General features: G+C 34.1%; 1 protein-coding gene across 4 annotated transcripts in view; it reads left to right on the forward strand.

The window, feature by feature from the left end:
* Nucleotides 1–702: 702 nt before the first annotated feature.
* Nucleotides 703–24,965, forward strand: part of ZnT77C (Zinc transporter 77C) — a 192,089-nt gene continuing 167,826 nt past the window's right edge. For 2 of the 4 annotated variants that reach the window (XR_012758335.1, XR_012758334.1), the window contains exon 1: nucleotides 703–1,271. The gene's annotated coding sequence lies outside the window, so the exon portion shown is untranslated. The remainder of the gene's footprint in view (nucleotides 1,272–24,965) is intronic. The other 2 variants (XR_012758333.1, XM_075379090.1) reach the window with 1 other exon arrangement.

Consider the following 24,965-nt stretch of genomic DNA (forward strand, 5'->3'; position numbering starts at 1 on the left):
GAAAGATTCAGTGTTGTTTGCGACCTGTAATTTTAGTTTAAATTATGTAGATTTTAAATATAACTAGCTGACCCGGCTAATGATAAATTTGAGTATATATACATATTTTTTTTTTTTTGAGTATGATCCAAATCGGACCATAAATACAATTTTTCGAAATATCTCGAGTCAAGCGTCACCTAGCGGGTCCAAACTAATTCAGAAACCTTCGCGGACGATGCACACAACTCACCAAAATTTCATCGCAATCGGATGAATGGTATAGGGACGCATACGGAGCAAACAAACAAACATTCATTTTTGTACAATAAGACTAGCTGACCCGACAATCCTTACCTACTGCTGCTAGACTTGAGTATATATATAAATAGATTAAATGAACACAAATTAAAGATTGAAAAAACTGGGCATTAAGGAACATAAAAAAATGTAACCTTTCCCTTTTCCTCTCTTCACCTATTTCTCTCTTTCCCTTTTTCCTTTTACCCGTCTTCCCTTTCTCGCATAAATATTTCCACGTAACTAATACATACTAGCCAAATCGGACCGTAAATACATTTTTTTGAAATATTTCGACCCCAGTGCCACCTAGCCGGTCCGAACTAATTCAGAAACCATTGCGGGCGTGCGCACAACTCACGAAAGTTTCATCGCAATCGAATGAACTGTATAGGAACGCGTACGGGACAAAGAAACAAACGAACAGTTTTATATATATAAAAGATAAGGTACGACTGAAGTCGGCGATAATCAGGTAACATTACATAATTCCGACAGTATTCGGATGTCCAGTGTTCGGATTACACAGAGAAAAAAAAAGAAAGAGTAGCAATAAAATTTACGTTCACACAGAGATAGAAATAACTACGTCTAACCGTTGTTCGTACCGCACGCATTTATTTGTTACTGTGAGTACAGTTTAAATTAGAGGTGGGGGTAGTGTGTCAAAGCGTAACAACAAAATAACACTTGATGTTTGTTCCCCCTCCAAAATAGATAGTGCATCGGCAGCTGGTAAGCTTTGGATTTAACCTACGCAAGTAGTTCAGCTTTAGTCGCCGTTATAGACTGTAATGATATAAGCGATCTCGTGCGGGTTTTGTTTAGTTATTTTAAACGATTAACTATTATCGTTATATTTTCACATTTTTATAGCGTTATAAATGTTTATGTACGGTACAAAAATAATATATAAATTTATATTAAACAGAAATTTTTAAAATAATTTTTTCAACACAAATCGGTCTGCACTTGAACATCGCAGTGTTAAAGTAAGTGTTTACCTTATAATTTTGTACTAAAATATGTATTAATCTATAAAGATAATGTTAAGTAATAGTGTACTAGGAATTTAAAATGCTTAATAGAATTATTTACGTGATATTCCTAAAATCTAATGCGATAGATCTTTTAATCTTATATCGTAACTTGATTTTCAAAATTCTAACAGACTTACAAAATATTTTTTCCACTGTTTTTAAATTTTACTCCTTTTAATAATCTACCGACGGTTTTCTGTTTGCAGTATAATCGTATAGATAAATTTAAAAAGCTAACAGAGTAAAGGTTAGTGTACTATCTGAAATATCTTTACTTAGTACGACCCCGGCTATTTATATAATTCCTAAACTGTTACTGATCTTAAATTTTCTGTTGACTCATAATTTATTGTTTTTTATCTGGAAATATACTTTTTTATAATATTTAATATAAAATTTATAATAAATATTAAATATATTTTATTAACAGAATATGAATCGGTTAACAGCAGCCCGACCGATACTTTCCTTTCATGTTTATTTATTTACCGTTTTACAACGTAGGTAAATTATTAAAAAAAATTTCCGGTGTGTATTTTTTGGTCTTTATTATTCACAAGCCTTTAATTAATTTCGTTCCTGCGTTAATTAAAGCTAATAAAATCTTTGCAGGTGTCTGATTATAATAGGATCGACATACAACGTCGAGATAAAATAAAGATAATTGGGCTTTACACCGCGTAAGAGATTCGCTGCTGGAACTAGCGAAAAAAGAATTACAGGCTTGTTCTCTCGCCAAAAAACATTACAAATTTATATGAAATGCATTGATTTATAAAAATAATTTGGAAATATTAGGAAATAAATAAACGAAAAGCAAACATTTGAATTCATATTTTGCGAATTCATTTGGTAAAATCCGTAGAACCAGAATCTTTCCCCGGTCATTTTTTACTTGTTAAATAACTACCTTCTACCGAAACAATAACTTAATTAATTGTTACTAAACGATTAGTTATTAAGTAATTATAAACCGGAAACTCGAGATACACGCTAGTTTCACGTTTAATTTACGTAAAGTTATGTTTGAGAAAAAGTAGTTTGACGTACCGTTAAGACCCAGGATGATTACGTGTAATAGTAAATAAGGATTTTGTAAACGCAGTTTATTTTGGCGTTTTTACAATGGAATTTCAATATTTACTAAAGCTAATAGGCATCAAAAACTATTCTAAAATTCTACACGTCTAAAAATTTCTATGTAACAAATTTTTGAAAACCGTTTCAACGATTAAGCGTTTGACCAAATAAAGAAGTAATTCTGTGAAGAAAAGCAAAATGAATCCTCTTTTACTATGTTAACTGCATTATACTTGATCTAACCGATCTTATAGATAACGTTTACATTTTTTTAGATTGTGTTTGTTTTACGGGTGATTCAAAAAGGACTTAAACAACTTTAAAAGCGTATAAAAATGTATAAATGTATAAAAATTGTTTCATAGAAAAACACATCAGGTTTATCGCCCGACATTTACTTTGGTTCTGTACGGTTCCGTTTGTATTGCGACATACATCCCGCCTGAAGTCGATCTCATTCCAGACTGCAGCTAGCGAGTCGGGTGTTACCTCTGCAATCGAGGCGGTAATTCGGAATCTTAGCTCGATAAGATCAGCAGACACGTAACAAAAATCTGATCTTTAATGAAACCCCATAAGAAGAATCTAGCCGGGTCAAATCTGGGGAGCGAGGTGGTCGTGCGATTGGATCTTCACGATCCATCGACCTGGGAATCTAGTATCAAGAAAATCTCAGACTTCTAGGCGATATTAAGGCGGTTGCCCGTCTTGATGTTAGTAATGACGTCCGTCGATCTAACTGAGGAACGAGAAAATTTTGAAGCGCGTCCAGATAAACGATACACCTCATGGAAGAAGAACGGGCCGTACAGTCTTTGTTTGCTTATGGCGCAAAAACCGTTGGCCTTAGGGTTATCACGAATGCGCTGCAAAGTTTCACGAGGGTTTTCGTTAGTCCATATTCAGTGTTCACCTTGCCGCTAATAGGAAACGTTGACTCATCGCTATAAATATATTGTTGCCTACAATTCTATCCGTTTCCACATAAAACTACAGCCGAGCAGTAAAGTGTTGAACCACGGTTAGTTTGTACGGGCTTCAACTGGTTTCGTTTACGTAATACGCGCTAAACAGTCGTTTGCGGCACGCCAGTCTGACGTGATGCGCTTCGAGTTAATTTCTTCGGATTACCTGCAAAGCTTTCTCTGAGTTGTTCCGCAGCAGCTTAAGGGACGCGTGGTCATCCTGGTTGTGTATGTTTAACAGAACACCTTGTCTCGACGAAGGTTCGGTACTAAAAGTAAATTGTACGCGTACTAGGAGGCTCCCAACAGTACTCTCTACGAAAATTACGTTGAATTGCACTTGCCGACTGCAATCGTGAAACCAAAACGCACAGCAAGCACGTTTCGCACGAGGCAAACGTATCTATTTTTAACAACATCGGTGACAGCGCCGGTCTGAATTCGGTACTAATGAACTGCTAAGTCAAAATTTAATGTGTTTTGCTATGAAACGCATCTGGAAGTTACCTCGAAAAATATTTATATATTTTTCATACCTAAATGTTTTTCCTTATTAACAGCGCACATTAATTCTTAACTTAATTTTCTATTTCAGTCTATTTTGTATTTAACGTAAACCTAGTCTATAACAGTAGAAAATGTGTATTATACGCGCATTCATTGACGATACTGTTACAAATTTACTTTTATATACTGCAGCATTGATTGATATATTCTCTATTATAATATGTAATTATTTTCAGATTTTTCTGCACTATTAAAAAAGAAATAATTCGGAAAATTTTGTTTAACTGAAAAAAGAAATTCCATATTAGTCGCTTTATGTGTCGTATTTCTGTTAAGCTTACGGCGTTAAGTTACAATCTACGAATCGCTGTTATCTAAACGATCGATAATTATTTGTTACGAAATCGCTTTTAAACCGATTTGAAAGCGATCAATATTGGTAGTTGAATCGAACCGTTCAGTAAATAAATAATCGGTTTGTTTTTCATCGTAGATTTTAAGTGCGTATCAAATTTTTACTCCTGTTGGCGGGATGATATTTTTTAAATTAATAAATGCGGTTTATATTTTCTTTGAATCAAAAAGGAATTTTAATCAAGTTTTAAGAAAAAAAAAACGGTTTCTTTGATATATTGTTATTCAACCGTAAAATATATCGAAAAAACTGTATAACTTTATTAATAATTTTTTATTAAATATATTATCTTTATTTTATTTAGGTTTCTCATCGTATAAATAAAAATGTAATTTTTATTTAATCGATTAAATTGGCTTTTATTTAAAAAATTTTTTGACAAATTAAAATATATGTTATATAGTATAATCGCAAAGCAAAAAATTGTAAGCAGTATTTTTTTTTTTTTTTATCAAAAATGCTTATTTCATTAAATATCTTTTATTTATACGATTTGTTAGGTTATATTTAAGAAAAATGATTTATGAACTTTTTTGGCAGGTCAGATGTGTTTAGAGGTCTTTTAGTGGAATTGTTTAGAAGTGGGCCCCACGTGCTTTATTATAGATCGTAGTGTTATCCTCTTGCCTAGTTTCATCTTTTAGATCGATCGATCGACCGACCGACTTTTACGATAATCCGGTAATCTCCAGATATTAGTGCAGTTTTTTGATTCGAGGATCGTCTGTAGCCGTGTCCTTTGTTTGTGTACCAGTGTATTTATTTTGCCGCTTACATCTCTAGATACTTAGATCGAAAATTTTTATTAATTAGAAGCCGAAAAAAGTAGCGGTCTAGGATGTTATAATATTCCTAGTGAAGGCGGTTACTTTTATATAATTTGAATAATAGATCGCGGATGCCGGTGTTTTTTGGCGGTTGGCTTTCAATTAACCACACGTCTCAGGAACGGTCAACTTAAGACTGTGCAAGACTACACTTCATTTACAATCGGACATATCATCCTCTTAAGTAATACCTTACGGTGGTTCCGGAGACTAAACAGAAAAAGAAAGAGGGAATTTTATATAGGAATCATCAACGTTAAAACATATAGTAGGCCTGAGCCTTCAACTACCGTCACGAGAAGGCTAACGCTTACCGCCTATGCCGTTCCGTCACACGTCAGTAGGTTAATTCGGTTAACCTAAGGGAGAAGTCGCAAAATAATTTAAGCTAATCGTTGTATTAATGAATTATGTAACCTCCTTTGATCAAAAACGGTGAAGTATAACGTTTAAATTAATTTTTGTTTGAATTTTATTTTTCGTTAGAAATTAGATTTTGACAATTTTTCTCGCAGGATGCATAGTTTTTCATCTTTTTGAGTCAACAATAGTGAATTGGCCTCCACCTACTCTCCGATCGGATTAATTTGGCGCCCTTCTTTTAATTTCAATATACTGAAAGCGTCATTTTCCTTGTTTGTTACCTTTTCCGTCCGTGTTATAAAGTTGAAACCGTAGTTTCGTGATTTAGAATACATCTTATAAATCGTGTTTTTATTCTCTTCCGTACCGCATTCCTTTCTCCTACCTTCTGATAAACATTCCTTATATCGTTACAAGCTATATCGTTCGACCGTCTTCTTCCAGTCGTATCGGATGAGCTCCTGTACGGCGTCAAGACAGGATCCTTCAGCTTGAGTTTCATTTTAACGATGAAGAAGAAGCGTTGCGAGGCTAAATCCGGGTAATACGGCTAAAGTGAAGCTAATACGGGTAAGATGAGCGAATCGACGACCGTTTTCAGTCGATAAACTCAAACGCTTTGTCGGTTGTGTCGCCAGATTTCAGGTTTTTTTCATCTAGTTTTCTCCTTTAAGGGCGATTTAGACCGTCGAAGAACTCGGCGTTAATAGTTAACGCTTCAGCAACGATTTCGCACCGGAGAGTCCTGGAAATATCAAAGAAAACGACGCCGCGTAAGGGTATTTGATTAAAAAATCTGACCAAAAGCCGTATCATAAAATATAATCTTTTACCTGAGATACTTAAATAAACGGGAAACAAAGCGCAGACCCTTTTTTATCCCCCCGCCATACCATTTAGTAGCGCTCTAAGTCGGAATTCGATCGTTAGTCGTTGTATATGTGTCTATTCTCGGCGTTTATTGCAATAGCAAATATATTGTTATAATTTTAACAATAAATAATTTTTTAAGCTGTAGATTTTTTCACGAAATAATTAAAATTTACATCGTCTACGTAAACGGTTTAAAAATGTTTTTCTTTTATTTTTTCCCGTAACCGGTGTTTAGATAAAATTCATTTTATAATTGTTTACCGTATAAAAAGACGGTGCGTGGGTTTGTGTATTTGTTTGAAGTATGCACTCAAATTCTTATTTTAGCGCAGAGCGGACCACGTGGTATACCGGGAGGCTGCGCGCAAATGACTCATACTTCTTTATGCGAACGATTTAGCGAAAATTATATTTACGTTCTGGAGTAAACAAGGAAAACATATCGGGGTTAAAAATGTTCAACGTTATGAAACTTTTCGTCGTAATAGTTTTTGTTGTTAGTACGCTAAATTTAGTTACGATCGGCAAAAACATTTAACCAAATAATGCGTAACGAAACATAAACCGTGTAAAAATTTCGCGGGGGGCCGTAGACCCGCCTTTTTTCTAGTTATTTTTAAAGTATTTTATCATAGAAATAAAAAAAAAAGAAATTAGTCGTTAAATAATTTTTAAGTAATGATATTACGTATTCAAAATTGTTCGAGTTACGCTCCGTAGTAGTCTCTTTACGGTTTATTTTTGTCAACAGTTAGAGGTTTTATGTTTTTGCGTTTGTTTTGAATATTTTTTTCTCCGTACGGGCGATAAAATTTTATATAACGTAAAACTGAAGAATTTGAATTTAAAAAAAATAATTTAACTTTAAAAATAAATTAAACCCGCTAAGAGTAAAACCGCACGTAAATTATTGAATTATTCTTTTAATTAGATGTCAAACTGGAAATTTACCTACTTTTTATTGGCGTAGAAAATTTAACGATCAGTAAGTAATTGGCATTGCTTTTTAGTACATTATAAAGTCGGTTTGGTTTCTTTGTGCACCTATTACATATATTAAATTTATTTTAACCGAAATAGTAGTAGTTGGCTTAAAATAAATTTAATACAGCACGATTTAATAATCCTCCCCCCTCCAATAAAAAACCAGTAATTCAAACACAATAATAGTAAAGGAATATTAAATAAAAAGAAAACGATAGTTAAATTGTTCAAATTTCAAATGTTTTAAGCGTTAGAAATGTCTTTGAAGAAGCGTTTCAATCTATTTTTAGTAGGTCAATAGACTTTTTAGTAAACAAAACGCGGTCGGTTAAAAATAAAGTAGCGCTTTTTGTGTACGTCTTGTTTTAAAATTATTATTACATTTTTCCAGTAACAGGTTAATTAAAAAGTTATTTAAACGTAAAGTTATTTGAATGAATTCATTAATATAACATAAAAAATGTATAAATACTGATTACGACTAAAAGAGAAATCAATGAGTAATTGATTAATAAACCGTCGTTTATTATTAATAAAGAAATAATCCATTCGATGCGAATTATTATTCGCTGAATGATTTCATAATAATATTTTAATTATAAGTGATATGTTTTAATAAGAATTACACGAATCCATAATGAATGCCGTTAAATACCGCCGCAAAGGAAATCACTCGAGAACAGTTTACAGAAAAAATCCTAGCTGCGCGTTTCAATCGTAAGTAGATACAGTGGAAAGAGTAAAAGGAAATATAAATGTAAAACAACCAAAGTAAGTGAATGTATATAAATGAAATATAATTCGACCGTTACAATTTATTATTTATAATTTAAATATCCGATTTTATTACGGGTGCCCAAAGTGTTATGTACGATCCGGATAAGAATCTTCGGTCAAATTTCCAAACAAAATATTTCTAACAAAAATTATATCAAATTCTATTTATTCTGGATGTTTTTTCGAAAACATTTCTAAAATTAATTTATCGTATGAATCGTAAAAAAACCTGTTCCCGCAGAATCGGGAACAAAGAGACACAAACTTCTTTTAAAATTCAAAAAAGGTTTTATATAATTTTATTTATTTTAATTTTTTATTTCGGTTTAACTAAAAACGTAAATTTTATCAAAAGGTAAATCGGTTAAATTTTTAGTAGATAATTTTGTAATGCAAATCGCTATGTCCTAGGGTCTTGCAAGTTGATCCTTTAAGGCCTCTATACTTACGCATTAACCGACTCGGTCGGGCCAACCGTTTATCACTCCAACAGACTGAATTTTGCTTAATCTATTCGGAAATGCGAATCGGTTTTCCCTACGTCAGGTCGGTTACAAACCGTCAAAATTATCCATCTTCATTGATTCCTTCGCGACGTCGGGCGTTTGTTGTAGCCTTTTCTGACCGACCGGTAGACTCCGAAACGTCAGTATTCATATCGAACCCGCCGGATCGGTCTAGCGGTGAAGGTGTCATCGCACATCAGCCGATTTCCAAGTCGAGAGTTCTAAGGTTCAAATCCTAGTAAAGGCACTTTTATACGGATTTGAATACTAAATCGTGGATACCGGTTTGGTTTCAACTAACCTCACATCTCAGGAACGGTCGACTTGAGACCGTACAAGAATACGCTTCATTTACATTCTCATTCAACCTCTGAAATAATTTCTTACGGTGGTTGCGGAGGCTAAACAGAAGAAAAGAAAAAGTATTCGTATCGTACGTGAAATTTGTCTTAAAAACGTTTAATTTAATCGTTTAAAATTGACAGCCTCGCCGTGCTAAATAATTCTGAAATGCTTGCTGTCCGTTCATAGAAACGCCATCTGTAAAATCGCTTGCATCTAATTCGGGAAAAAACATTGGCGGTACTGAATCGCTTCCGATTTAACCTCTTTTTGCCCTAAGAGTTTGTTTCTTCCTCGAGACTGAAATTAAGTTTAAAGTCGTTAATACAAGCGGACTCCTTTGGAATTTAGACGAAGTAGGAGGTAAGGTAAACGTTCGCGCGAGAGGCTCGATAACAACTGAAAAATTGCATCGCAAATTATGTAGAGATTGTATCAAATTCACATTTAGCAGACTGCAAAACGCAGAAGAATTTCTGTTCGGTTATCGCTATCTGTGCTAGTGGCGCTGTCAAGTGGAAAGATAGTAAATCAATTTACGGCCATTAATGTGACTAAAACCTATCCTATTTGCTCTTTGAATTTAGCCTTAAATCGACACTGTACGCGAATTAAAACCCTGATATTCTTCCTTTTTTTTTTGTACATCCGGTATAATTACTTAAGAGTCTTAACGTATGTCTGTTCATTTCTACATACTACGGAGCATAGAAGTAATTAATTAGAGAAAATAATTAAAATAATTGATCGTGGAAGGTTTACCTAGTAAAAAATTTACTTTTTCCGTAATTTCAATTGTGTAATAAAAAAAAAATATTCGGATGAATTTGTTATCATTAGAAGGATTTAACGTATGAATTGGATATTAATTTTAAATGAAGCGTTTTGCAACTATTCTTGATGGTGTAACGTAAATATTACGATTTATAAATTAGAGTTTTATTAAAAGCAATAATAATTTTTAGATGAATGAAATCGCTAAAATATTATTTACGTAAATCATTTATACGAGTAGTACAGGAAGAAAGTAATAAATTTTATCTCCAAATAATAAATTTGATCTGCGATTGAAACCGGTTTGAAAAGAAATGTATAGGATAAAAAACCCGTAATTAAATAATGTATTGCTATTTAATTTAATTACAAACGGAATAAAATATGAGAAGATTTAAATAAGCTTTTGTAGACGCAGACATATTGTATTACGGTTTCGTAATACACGGCTTATGTATTAATTAATTGAATGACATGGTTTTTTTTTTAAATATTTTTTCGGTTATACACGCAAATCATTTTACTTATTTATCATTAAGTTTAAGATTAAATCGGACTATATCGGTAAGAATTAGATACTTTATTGTTTCATAACGTTAAAAGATATATTTTTCCCTAAATCTCTTTTTGTTTAATTTATATAATTTAATTTAATTTTTACAATTTTTATTTAAAAATCGCTCAAAAAGTTGTAAAAATATGTGCATTAATTGCCAAATAACCAATATCTTATTTTGATCCTCTTGCGTAGTTTTGGTTTTCTGTATAACAATAGTTTTTAGTTATCGTTCATAATCTTTTGCCATTTTTTTTTGTTGTTTTCAGTCATCTAACTGCTTTCATGCAGCTTTCCAAAATTCCCTATTTAGTGCCAGTCGTTTCATTTCGGTACACCCCCTACAACCTACAATACTAAAAATTGGTTTTACATATTCCAAACGTTGCCTGCCTACACAATTTTTCCCTTCTACCTGTCCCTCCAATATTAAAGCGACTATTCCAGGATGCCTTAATATGTGGCCTATAAGGCTGTCTGTTCTTTTAAGTATATTTTTCAAATTGCTTCTTTCTTTTTCAATCTGCCGCAACACCTCTTCATTTGTCACTTTATTCACCCGTCTGATTTTTTAACATTCTCCTATAGCACCGCATTTCGAAAGCTTCTAATCTTTTCTTCTCTGGTATTCCGATCGTCCAAGTTTACTTCTCTCTAAAGCTACGATCCAAACATATCCTTTCAAAAATGTTTCGTGACTTTTAAATTAATTTTTGATGTAAACAAATTATATTTCCGATTGAAGCCTCGTTTCGCCTGTGCTATTCGGCATTTTATATCTCTCCTGTTTCAACCATCTTTAGTAATTTTACTTCCCAAATAACAGAATTCTTCTACCTCCATAATCTTTTCTTATTTTTACATTCAGTGGTCCATCTCCATTATTTCTACTACATTTCATTACTTTCGTTTTGTTCTTATTTATTTTCATGCGGGAGTTCGTGCGTAGGACTTAATCCATGCATTTCATTGTTTCTTCTAAATCATTTTTACTCTCAGATAAAATACTATATCATCAGCAAATCATAGCATTCTTATCTTTTCACATTGTACTGTAACTCCGGATCTAAATAGTTCTTTAACATCATTAACTGCTAGTTCTATGTAAAGATTAAAAAGTAATGGGGATAGGCAACATCCTTGTCGGACTCCCTTTCTTATTACGGCTTCTTTCTTATGTTCTTCAGTTATTACTGCAGCTGTTTGGTTCCTGTAAATGTTAGCAATTGTTCTTATATCTCTGTATTTGAACCCTAACTTTTTTTTAAAATGTTGATCATTTTATTCCAGTCTACGTTATCGAATCCCTTTTTTAGGTCGATAAATGCCAAGTATGTCGGTTTGTTTTTCTTTAATATTCCTTCTACTATTAATCTGAGCGCTAAAATTGCTTCCCTTGTCCCTATACTTTTCCTGAAACTAAGTTGGTCTTCTCCTAACACTTCTACTCTCCTCTCAATTCTTCTGTACAGAATTTTAGTTAATATTTTTGATGCACGAGTAGTTAATTCAGCTAATTGTTCTGTATTCTTCACATTTATCTGCACCTGCTTTCTTTGATATCATGACTATAACACTCTTTTTAAGTCTGACAGAACTTCCCCTTTTTCGTAAATATTACACACCGGTTTGTGTAATCTCTTTATCGCTTCCTCACCTGCACTGCGCAGTAATTGTGCAGGTATTCCTTTTATTACAGGAGCCGTTCTCCTGTTCAAATCTTTTAATGATCTCTTCAATTCAGATCTCAATATTGTTTCACCCCTTTCATCCACTTCGACTTCCTCTTTTTCCTCTATTACACCATTTTCTAATTCATTTTCTCCGTATAACTCTTCGATATATTCCAACCACCTATCGACCTTCACTTTTGTATTACCATCTTTGTTTAACACATTATTGGATTTTAATCTATGTACTACAAAATTTTCCCTAGCTTTCCTAAGTCGTTTTCCTCTTCCCACCAAACCTCGCTAATTCCTACCACATCTTCATTTATCCTATCCATTTCCCGCTTTAAATTTTCTAACCTACCAACCTTTTTTTGAACTTCTAACATTCCACGCTCCGACTCAGACTCGTAGAAGTCCCCCTCACCAACGGCAAGGTCTCATGATTCTTAGAGGGAGTCTTTTGCCATAGCGATCTCTATTAAAATCTTAATAAATAGTAACATCAATTTTATAGTTGTTCTAGGATGTTGATTATAACAAAAAATACATTCTCTATTGAATAATTATTTTTTGCATAATTACACATTTTCTAATATTTATCGATATTTTTAATTAAAAACAGAGTTTCGGTATTAAATCACTGTTATTTAAAAAATCCAGTGGAAATCTTCGCTATCTACACACACGCGCGCATATATTGATCCCTCCTGAGAAACACATTAAAAGAAAAGAAATCGTCGATCCAAATAATATTGTTATTAGGCTTGTCTATGCGACTAAATTCAAGGGAAATACGTCTTTCAGAAGGAAAATAAAGAGAACTAACTATGAATAAGTCTTGCCCTCCTCAGAGAACGCAGTTCTCAGTAACCTTTGAGACGAAGGAGGTTGATCGGGCGGTTGCGTCGTTTAAAATATGTTTCATTTGCCGCCGGTGCAAATGAAATTCACCCTGAATCCTCGAAGAACTGATGAAATAAATAAAAGTTTCTTTCATTTTATTTGAACGGCTCTAAAATTCTTTCAAAAATTAAAATATATTTTTCTAAATTTAGGCCTGCTTCTTTTTTCTTAGCGAGTTATCCGTTTTTCAACGTAGATAAACATCGCAATAGATACTACTAATTAAAAGCTAGCACGCTACCTACCAACTTCAAACAAAACCACTAGCGCTTGCTTTGTTTAAGTGTTTTCGAATTATTGAAACAAACAAATTAAGCAAATTATTCACATGACCCGTTATATCTTATTTAAAATTTATACTTTTTTTTATAAATACAGGTTAAAATTTTAATTTTATTAAATTTTCTTTGTCCCGCTAAATTAAACAATTTTTATTATTAGTATTGATTTTCGACGCTAAATTTCAGCATACAGTATTTTTGGGGTTTTACCCTTGTCATAATCTTATTTTTTATTAATTTTAATTTCTTATATTTATTATTACAAAATCTTTTGATTAGTACGGCTAATTCTTATAATATACCGATAACTTCAGATATAGATCTGTTATTTGAGGAAGTTAAGAGAGGCTGAGGCAGCTAATTTCATTGGCATAACTGGTATACCGAAAAAATGATTGCCTATATTTTTGGAGAGCAGGTTGCTAGGCAAGTAGAAGCTTTAAGTAGGAACAAAACCCACGGCATTTTTAACTCGGTCATTGTAGTAATTAAGTTCCTCTTATATTCAAATTGAAATTACTTCATTACATGTACGTTTTTAAGTTTTATTTCTGAATTTAATTATTAAATCGATTAAAACTTTATTATATTTTTAACGACTAACTTTTATAGTTTGTAAACGATGCCTTTGGTTCTTTATTATTTCTGTAGCGTTAACGATTAAGTCACAGATTTTAATTTTTTAACTTGAAAGTATTCTACTGAAAAAGACATTTGCGATGCAAATTTATTATTTAATTTTCTTTTTTCTCTTCTACAGAACGTCCAACTTTTAAAAGAGTCTCTTAGTTCAATCTAAAAATAATAGTTTATCGCAAGCCCTTGCATAATAATTAACATAAGGTCTTGAAAACGATGGACTTCCACTTTTCTATGCGCTTTTCAATACGTTTGACCGTGTTTCTGGCTAAACTCATTAGCTGTACCTTGTCTATTTCCCGGACGGCATCGGTAAGTCTTCAATTCCTAAAGGGTTTGTGGACCTCTTCTATAAACAATTTTTTTTTTAAGTAACCTCCACAGAAAGAAGTCTGAACGAATCGGATCAGAGGATCTTGGTGGCTGAAATCCTTTAGAAATGATTCTTCCACCGAAAAAACTCTGCAGCATCACTATAGAAGAGCTAGCTTTCATGTTATCACAGAACGGCAACTGGCGCTGTCCTGTTGCAACCAGCAGTCACGCTCATCCTGTTGCAGTAAGGCTCTGAACTATTAGATTGTGGCAGCCACAATCTTTTTCAAAAAACCAGGGTCCTATTATTCGCCGCCTTGAAATAGGCACACATCATACGTCTATGTTTTGCTGGCATAAGGAAGATTCAAAGAAATGAGTTATTGGTAACCCAGGTCTGATAGTTCTACCCACCGGGTTGGTCTAGTGGTTAACGCGTCTTCCCAAATCAGCTGATTTGGAAGTCGAGAGTTACAGCGTTCAAATCCTAGTAAAGCCAGATATTTTTACATGGATTTGAATACTAGATCGTGGATACCGGTGTTCTTTGGCGGTTGGGTTTCAATTAACCACACATCTCAGGTATAGTCGAACTGAGAATGTACAAGACTACACTTCATTTACACTCATACATATCATCCTCATTCATCCTCTGAAGAATTATCTAAACGGTAGTTACCGGAGGCTAAACAGGAAAAAGAAAGGTCTGATAGTTCTGACTATTAATTAACTTATCCGCCGCGGTGACACCGCTCTTCGCCTGCGAAAAACACTTGATCTTAAATGCCATTGCCGCCTCTAATAAAGTTCTTGAACCGTTGACGGTAGCGAACCTTTTTAGAATAATCAGTATCAGTCGGCTCGTGAAAGACCTTCATTCGATACGGATAACATTTCAGCATTCTCCTCGTTGCAGTGCGGGCTGAACCTAGTTGAAATGTTCTTTTCCCGGCTTAGTCTCCGCAAAGTATTTCAAGGAGGAGATCTTGTAACTGCAACTTTAATGCCTTGTACAACCTACATCGTTAAAACTGACCTGTGTCTAATCTCGAACCTTTTAAAAAAGGTTTAAAAGGTTTAACACGAAACTTTTTAAAAGCTCTGAGAAATACTTTTCATAAGCGCTTCGTTTTCAAATTTATCCCTGAACTTTCGTCGCTACACAACATGAGATTTCGTTTCTAATTAAGTTTTATTTACCAATACACGTTCTTTTAACAACACACGATTACGCAACCTTATTCAAACGCCAATGCTCGGCTCGACACACACTGGCAATACTCAAATGCACAGGCAAGCACAGTCCTCACCGTGTCAGCTCCAGCCGTACCAACATCTTCCACATTTTTCACCCGTATCACACAGATACATTGTTTTAGCAAAAATATACATTCAAAATAAACAAAATGTTAGCGTGATGTGGCCTCATTTAAGTTGAATATTCTGTGTATATATATATATTTTTTATTTTAATTATTCTCAACATTTTTTTAACTTCCGCACCTTTCTTTATTGTTTAGGCCATTGATGGACAGCGTATAACAATCCTTATTTAGGTTTTAAATCTTCTCATTCTTCTCTTCAATCATTCTTCTTACATCCTCCCAATAATTCTTCATTCTAACTCTCGCTGCTTTCTGTGCTCTTGAGTAGTTCACTTCTCATTTTCTGTTATTATCCTGAAAACCTTCAAACCTTTTGACCGTTTCTGTATACCTCTCACACTCACTCTCTCTCTCTCTCACACACTCTCTCTCACACTCACTCTCACTCTCTCTTTCACTCTCACTCTCTCTCACACTCTCACTCTCTCTCACACTCTCTCTCACTCACTCTCTCTCTCTCTCTCTCTCTCACACTCACTCTCTCTCTCTCTCACACTCTCACTCTCTCTCTCTCACTCTCACTCTCTCTCTCACACTCTCACTCTCTCTCACACTCTCACTCTCACACTCTCACTCTCTCTCGACACACATATATATATATATATATATATATATATAGAGAGAGAGAGAGAGAGAGAGAGAGAGAGAGGGAGAGAAGGAGAGAGAGAGAGAGAGAGAGAGAGAGAGAGATGAAGTAGTTTGGCCTTCTTTTTCTCATTTTATCTTCTATTTCGTCCATTCCTTGTATATTATTCCATTATTCTACGGAATCTCAATCTGAACTGCTTGCTCTTTCATTATCTTTGGATCGTTTTACTTAAGAGGTGAAATTGTTTAAGGGTGAATCGATCGATAAGTGTAATCGTTTTTGTGGAAATGCATGTAACTAGCCGTTTAGAGAGAAGCGAGTAACAGTTTCCGCAGCAGTCGATTCAAGTATTATGTTTCTATTTATTACGTATCGGAATGTAAAATTAGAAAAAAAAACAAGCGTTTAAAATCTTCTTTCCTCTGCAGATTTGTAAGCCTATTTACTAAACGCTTCTTTTTTTTATATTATTAATTCATCGCGTAATCTCGAAACTTACGCGTGGATAAAGGGTTTACAAATTGCGTAGTATACAAAAAATTCCGACGATCGACTGGAATTCACAGCCGGGACCTTGCGGTAAAAGGCTGAAACTGTACGCCGAGCATTATTTTACAGCTAAATTCTGTTTTTCTTTCGGGCCCTAATTATTTAATCTTATAATCTCTCCTAGTCGTAATATTTAATTACAAAAGTTATCCGAAAGATAAAAACCGTTTGGCCGTAACAGATAAAAAGGCAATAATTAAAAAATATTTGGTTCCGATAACTAGTTTTTTATTTTAAAATAATAATAATCACCGTTTAAATTCAACGCTTATAAAATTATTTCCTTTCTTTTTCTCTTCAGTCGTTATAGAAATGCGTCGAGGGTTCGAGTCAGACGTTCAGTAACAGTAGCATTTTATCGGTCCATCGTCATATCTAAAACGACCGAAACAGGTAGTATCGTCTAGCTGATTTTCCTAATACATGTATTTTTTGTACGGTCGTGCTCGGGTTTAGCCGCTTAAAATTCTTAAAGCAACATTTATGTCGATAAAGCCGAATGCGGGATAGGTTTATCGTAAAACAATAGACCGTATCTTTCGAATTCGTTAGTGCGGTAGAACTAGTTTACCGTTTCACAGGAAGCCTGAACTTATTGTTATTCGACTTTAACGAGAATAAATTTACATAAATTTTATTACGTAAAAACAATAAATAAAAAACAGTCTTGATCCAAGGAAGGAGTTTGTTACCGGATTTCGTAAATCGTGTTCGAAGTTTACTTCGCTTCTATTTTGAAGGAATTCCTGAACGATGCTATTAGCATTTATGTACTTTTAATCTTGGTAATTTTACCGCTAGCGATTTCTGTTAAAAGTAATACAGTATTACTGTAGAGAACGAACATAATTATAACCCAAACGAATTTATTGAAATATTGGAATACGCCAATAATTTTCGTAAAACGAGTTTGTTAGAGAAATTTCACGTATATCTGAATAATAATAAACTAATAAACGAACAAATCAGTTTCGATAATGATATTTTACGCGAGCAAATTATACAATATTAATTACTAGTTTGGCTAACCGATTTAATTTATACTTCATAACAGTTGCAAACGCCTTACTGACAAGAAGTTTTCTTTTAACGCCTGACTTATTTTAACGTTTGACAATCGACTGTTATGAACGTAATAATTTTAATTTTTATCTTCGTTTTTATTCTTACTTATAAAAATTTACACGCACGACTATAAAATTGGTAATTAATCAATAATCCCTGACGGATGAATAATCCGAAAGCGCTTGGATAATTAATACCCACAATTGTCGGTAATTTAGTATATTTTTATATAATATCACGGAGTTCGTCAGAACTTCGTCGGTAAGAGGCGACGAAGTCGACGAACTACGTTTACAGTTCTAACCTAACGGTCAAATGAAAACGGAGGAAAAAATAAGCGTGAAAACATTATATTTCGGTTCGATTAGATTAGTAATAAAGAATACTTTCAAAAAATACCTCGAATTTTGTTAGACAATGTTTTTTCTCCCCCCCCCCCCCATTTGATGAATCGCGGGACTCGAATATGTCATTTTATTCAGTTTTTTAAAGCACCTTTACAAATCGCGCCGCTACATAGCAGTACTTGAGAGTACCAGGTAGCGTACAAAGACTCGATAGTACTTGAAATAATAAAATTTCAAAGAAAATATGCTACGGCTTTTTTTAATGGTAAATGCCGTTATGTAAATGAAAGTACGAAGAGGAAACAATTTTTTAATTTCCATCGCTTCATTAAAAAAAAAATAAAAGTATTAGTTTATAAGAGATTATACTATTTTTATTAAAAAAAGGAATAAATAAACGATAGAAATCGAGGGTTACACTTACAAAGTAATAAGTGCGATATTACATCACGGATTTTCGATTTGTAAAGGTCATTGTACTAGTTTTATTAAAAAGGAAAAATACGGTATGAAGTGATTGATTGATATGACTCGACAAAAAAAATTGGCCGTGAAACTCAATTTGTTTGTTCTAAGGCGATACATTTTAATAATAAATCAATAAGATAACAGTCAGTTACTCATAAACCAAAATTAAAGAATAATCTAAAAAAACGCAGTGATATCCAAAAATTTACAATGAAATTGTAAACCGTATACAGTACGGTAAGAATCTCACAGATATAATATCCTTCGCTCAAAAAATAAAGATTTGTGTAATATAAATAAAACTGTTTTTAACAAAACGATACTGATATCGTAAAAGGTAAGACATTACATTTCTATTATCAAAATCTGATATTAATGTAAAATATATGTAATAGACAATAGATATTCAATAATAGATAATAAACAATATTTAAGCCTTTCATATAATAAGCAAAAAATAGAAAAATTTCTTACAAAACTCTTACCTCATTTATATGCAATACATATCACATTTACAGAAATAATACAATTCTTATGATTATTCGTCGTTTAATAAATGAAATCGGGCCGGTAACAGCTTTTTAACAAATTTTCTGTTTTTTGCTTATCATATGGAACGCTTAAACATTGTTTATTATCTATTATTGTTTATTACATATACTTAACGTGTATTTTTTTTTTTAAAGAAAATTCTAAATTAATAACAGATTTTGATAATAGAAATGTAATGTCTTACCTTTTACGATATCAGTATCGTTTTGTTAAAAACAGTTTTATTTATATTACACAAATCTTTATTTTTTGAGCGGAAGCGGTGATATCTGTGAGATTCTTACCGTACGGTTTACAATTTAATTGTAATTTTTTTGGATAATAGTGTACGATTTTAAATCTATCGCGGTTCTGGTTTTATCGAGATTATAATTTTGATTTAACTACGATAAAACTGGAGAATTCGAATCGATTGCGATTCGAATTTTCTTCAGACAGTAAGCGAACTTATTAGGCAAATTTTTTTATATCCGAGAAGGAAAATTAATTTACATCATGTGTTGGAGCTCAGCCGCTTGAACTCAAACGTTCTTTACACTTTAGTCGGACTTTGTGTTTACATTTTTTTATCGTTATCGTTACCTACGCTCGTGTATTTTAATCGATTATGCTTTCTCTGTTTTTTAATTAGTTACTAATCTTGGTCGCCATGATTATATCAAACCGCCGATCTAGTCTACTAGAATTTTTCAAATTCTTTTTTTTATCGTTCATTTATATCTATTTTTCAATATTTTTGTATAAGACGATTCATAAATATTTTTTCATCGATGTTTTTCATCCGTATAATACTGCAGTCCCTACTGTTTACTTGTATTTTTCAAACCTTGAAAGATAAAAGTAAATCGCAGTGTAAACATGCAAAAAAATTATATAAATAAATATATATATATATAATATAAAATTCACCAAAAAAAATTATAATTCGTTGTTTTTTTTAATATTATAAAATTTACATGTTCTCAGTAAAATAGTAACTTTTAATAAAGTAAAAGTAAATAAAAAAGTGTTTGTTTATTCCGTCGCATATCTATTAAGAGAATTACATTACGCAATTTAAAATTTAATCGGTCGCTTGCTACCGTAAAAATATTTATCTGTGTCAATGTTTTTAACCTATGACGTAATTTTTTACAAAATATACATTTATCTTATCCTCTTGAAGGTTTTCCTTTCTTTTTTATTTCAGTCTAGAAATTACGGTACGCTATCTTTTGTCGATTAAGTTTTTTCTAATCTCAGAAATATTTTTTTAACTTTATGTTCTTTCTCGCACAACTTTACGGTTTCGATTTTGAGTTTAAAAAAAATATTTCACAGTAGTTTTTCGTTACGCTTACTGAATGTATGTCGGACCCTGATATCGCCCGAACGATTAGAAGCAAATGTAAAGCCGATCGTAAAAGAAAAATTGTCGTTAAAGAATTAACGACTATAGAAGAATTTATTATATTAATATAAGGCTGTAAATTACAGTCTAGAAGAAAAGCAGAAAAAATAAGAGAAATAAGTAAGATTTTATTAGAAGCAAAACAAAATCTCTGTAACTTAGGAAACTCATCTACGGATGGTATCTTTCTTTTAGATTACGTTATTGAAGAGCGATGGGAAAATAATCTTATTCATTCAAACTTTTTTGATAAAGTATTCGATAAGATGTTAAGGCAAAATCCGCGCGCGTGTGTACACACACTTCTGGAATGAAAAGGTTTTAATTCTATTTACAACTGCTATTAGATGGAATGGAAAACCTTAGCTTAGGTTTACGGTAGGACGGTAATTTTGTATTTATTTATTTATTTTTTTTTATTTAAAATTTACATTTACGAGTTTAAAAGGGAATAGGAAAAAATCGATTTCTCTAACCTATAACTGTATTATTTTCTGATGAACAAAATTTATCGTAAAAAGTCCTGGAGTTTATTTGTCGAGAGAAGTCCATTTACTTTGTTCGGTCCGATAGGATTAATAAAATTAGGCTTTCAGAATATTAAAGTACCCGGTGAGATTTAGCGACGGAGTTTTTACCGATGGAAAAATTTACCGGTTACGGTGTCATAGGAACTGCTTACAATCGGTTAAAATCATACCTTACCGACCGTAAAGAAGTAATTGAAATTTCATCTTTTTATAAGAATACGCGTGTAAAATTTAGGTCCTCATTTCAAGGTGTACGATAAAACATCTGTACGAAATATTCACCGAATGGATTGTAACCGCCTTACTTTAAACGCGAATAAAATCGTTCGCTGTGCTTCTCAAGTAACGTAACATTGCTGATCGCACGGGTAAAATTCCTATTAACGAGGACGATAATTCTTTTGCCCGTAAAGCGACATTTCTGCGTGTTATTAGATAACATGTTCTCGTGGTATGACCAATTCGTAGGATAACAGTACGGGTTGAATTTATTACAAACGAAATCGTATATTTATTTCGCGTACGTAAAACATATTTTCGTGTACGGTACAACGACGTCATGTATTGGAGCTTCCTGAAAAAAATCACAACTTGATTTTAAGATACAAAAGCGGGTTGTCAAATCATTATCCGGTGTATATAAGTATTCGCCTGGCAAAAACCTCCTTTAACGTAAAGTAAAACCTTTTTACGTCAAATAATATAAGCCTCGAGTCGAAAAAATAATTACCGAGAACATTCGCGCGGAATATTTCATTGTACGGGAGCGAGTCGTCGACGATCGACGAAGAGGAAAAGAAAAGAACTGTAGCTTTTGAAGAACGGTGTTACTGAAGGACGATGAACGTAAGTCGGATGGAAAAAGTGTCAAACAAGGAAGCATTTAAGATAGAACGAAGAGAGAAGCTGTTTGAAACGATTAAGAAGAAGAAGAGCTGAGCTGATAGGACACATTCTTAAGCATCGGGGTCTTGTTAAGAGGGTGATAGAAGGTCAGATGGAAGGGATTCTTATCGGGGGCTAAAGAGATAGGCTGAAATGCGAGAAGAGTGGAGAGATGCTGCCAACCGGCCTAAGAGCTGTTAACCAAAGAAGAAGAAGAAAGATATGCAAATGTAAATAGAAATTTAGATAATTAAATACGTTAATTAAGGAATAATTAATATCGGTTTTAATCGCATCTTAATTTTTATCTTGTAATTTGTTTTTATTAACAGTTTTATAATATATTATTACGTTCCGATCGGATAAAGATTTTATATCTAAAATAGTAATTTTCGGTCATCTAGTCGAGCACGTCTGTAGATTTAGATACGCGGTTAAAGTTACTTTTAACTACGGCCCTAATTTGAAAATAAACTTTCCACCTTCGATCTTACATGCGGTACGATAAAAAGAGATGCAAAAATAAAAACGAGAAGCTGACGTTTTATAAATCGATAGAGACATTTAAACCGACCCGGATCACGGGTAAAAAGGAAAGATATTAATAAAAAGCGGTCGAGGTGAGGTTATGAGTCGTTAAGGATGTTTCTATGATGAAATCTTCATCTTCTATGATGAAATTTTCCGACTTCAATTCCCGCCGGGGGTGATTGTCGTTGGATACGCGGACGACATCTCGCTACTAGTGGAGGCCAGTACCTTAGATGAAGTGGAGGACAAGGGGAATGTTACCTTAGAAATAGTGAATGAATGGCTCGTCAACAACAGTTTGGAGGTCTCTCCTTCCAAACGCAAGGGTATCCTCTTCACCGGTAGGAGAATACTCAGAAGATTAAATCTGCGCCTGAGAGGAGAGGCAATTTTCGAGGTGGAAAGGGCTAAATATCTAGGGGTGTTACTGGATAAACACCTCAAATACTCCAGCCGTGTGGCCATGATTTGCGACAGATTGGAAACAACAATCAGTGCCATGCGAGGTCTCTTTGCGGGACAAGGAATTCCACGTGCGTCGAAGAGGCGACTTCGGTGATAACGTCGTCTCTGTTGTACGCCGCCCCGGTATGGGCTGATGCGGTTAATGTCCAGCGCAACAGAAGAAAACTGACTAGCAGTCATAGGAAGTCGCTTCTGGGAGTAGTTTCGGGGTACCGAACGTTATCGTATGATGCACTGTGTGTGCTTTCTTCGGTGCCCCCGATAGAATTGCAGATTAAAGGACGAAAACTAAGGGCGTCCGGTGTAGCCAAAGATGAGGCCAGTTCTATTATACGAGAACAATGTAAGGTGGCACGGGCGGGTTCAGCAGTGGCCGCACGGACAAGAAGAATTATCCCGGACCTGGATGCTTGGCTAGATCGTTCTCATGGTGAATTAGATTACCACACAACGCAATTTATGTTGGGACATGGTGCGTTTGAACAGTACCTGCACAGGTTTGGCAGGAGAGTCACCGATCTGTTGTTACTGCGATGCGGTTGACGATGCCGAACACACTATTTTTGAGTGCAGACGATGGGAGGAACAACGTATAAATGCAGGACTGATGCGTACCCGATCGGAGCAGCTCTCGGAGTGGCTCTTGGCTATGTCCGGAAACCGGAATAATTTTGCAATATTTGCAAGAACAGTTATCAGAATAAACGAAGATGAGGCAAGACGACTGGGATACTGAGGGGTGTAGCTTATAGTAGGGCTGGGCGGACAGCTCCGTTCCTGAGGGCTCACATGCCCTGGTGTGCGGGTTCCCGTGATGGAGCGGGGACTCCTGGGGTCCGTTAGGTGCGACTGAATGAAAAGACCGAGACCCGGCCGGCGGTGTGGGTTCCCGGATACGCTTTGGCGGCTTCGGCTCCTGCGCCGTCGGTTTGAGGCTGGCAAAAGGAAAGACCGAGACCCGGTCTTCGGCGGGGGGGCTGGGAACGGCATAGCCGGGCCTGGTTCTTACGTCGGAGATTAGAGGCAGGCAATTAAAAGATCCGGAAAGGACACGTCCCCGAGTCGAGTATACTTAATTGGATATCCGGCTCGGGGATGTAGGTAAAAAAAAAAAAGGATGTTTTGTGCCGGCCTCCGTGGCGGAGGCCGGTGGAGGCCTAATCGGATTAATTAGTGTTCAAAGGATGTTGTCGTACGAAAGATCGCCTAATTTAGTTTTAAGTTATAGAGTTCAGGACAAAAGAGGTAATATTTCGATCGACAAGAAGATGCGGTTGATTTTTCTCTAACCGGAACGAAAAGGCGCTCTGTATCGTGATGTTGGCGTTGTTGAAATCCGTTGCGATTTTCCGCAACAAATTCTTGATGAGATGTTTTAACTCCCTTAATGTTATTAAAAAAAAATTATCTTAGCGATTTAATTAATACGTAAAATTATTGAAGTTTTCGATTAAAGATTTTGCATTATTTAACTCGTAAATTAAAGTATTTTTTTATCGAAACGATTAATTATCGAGGTATTTCCCGAAGCAAACATCGATCGGAGTGTTATTTTCATAATCGAGTGTCAAATTATATAAGGTTAAGTCTTTACACTCGGTTAAATTTTCAATTAATATTTAAATTAATAGCTGCGCAATTTGATTATACAAATTTACGTATAAAAATTTATTTTTCGTTTAGTTTTAATAAATCGATATCTGTACGACGTTTATCGGTTAACTTTTACGCTTAAATAATCTGCGATGTGTTTAACATAAGGTCCATCGTAATTCTTAAATCTGCTTTACCGTTGGAAATAATACTTGCTATTCGTATCGTGTAACTCGATTTTATAAATATTTAAACACTTTTTTAAATTTTAATTACGTTCGAAAGAAAACTATAATGTTTCTTTATTAATTACCGATTGAAAAAGTAACTCGGCTAAAAAATGACCTTGTATGAGATCTATCAGAGTGTTTTTCGTACCCACACATGTACGTATGCATACCGCATAACACGAGCTGTAACAAGCGATAATGTAATTTATGATAAAATTAATTGAAACAATACAGATCGTTTAAAGCTTGACGCTTTAAACAGGTGTGTTATAAAACATCGTAATTGT

This window comes from Lycorma delicatula, chromosome 11 (genome assembly GCF_047948215.1).
Source record: "Lycorma delicatula isolate Av1 chromosome 11, ASM4794821v1, whole genome shotgun sequence".
Lineage (NCBI taxonomy): Eukaryota > Metazoa > Arthropoda > Insecta > Hemiptera > Fulgoridae > Lycorma > Lycorma delicatula.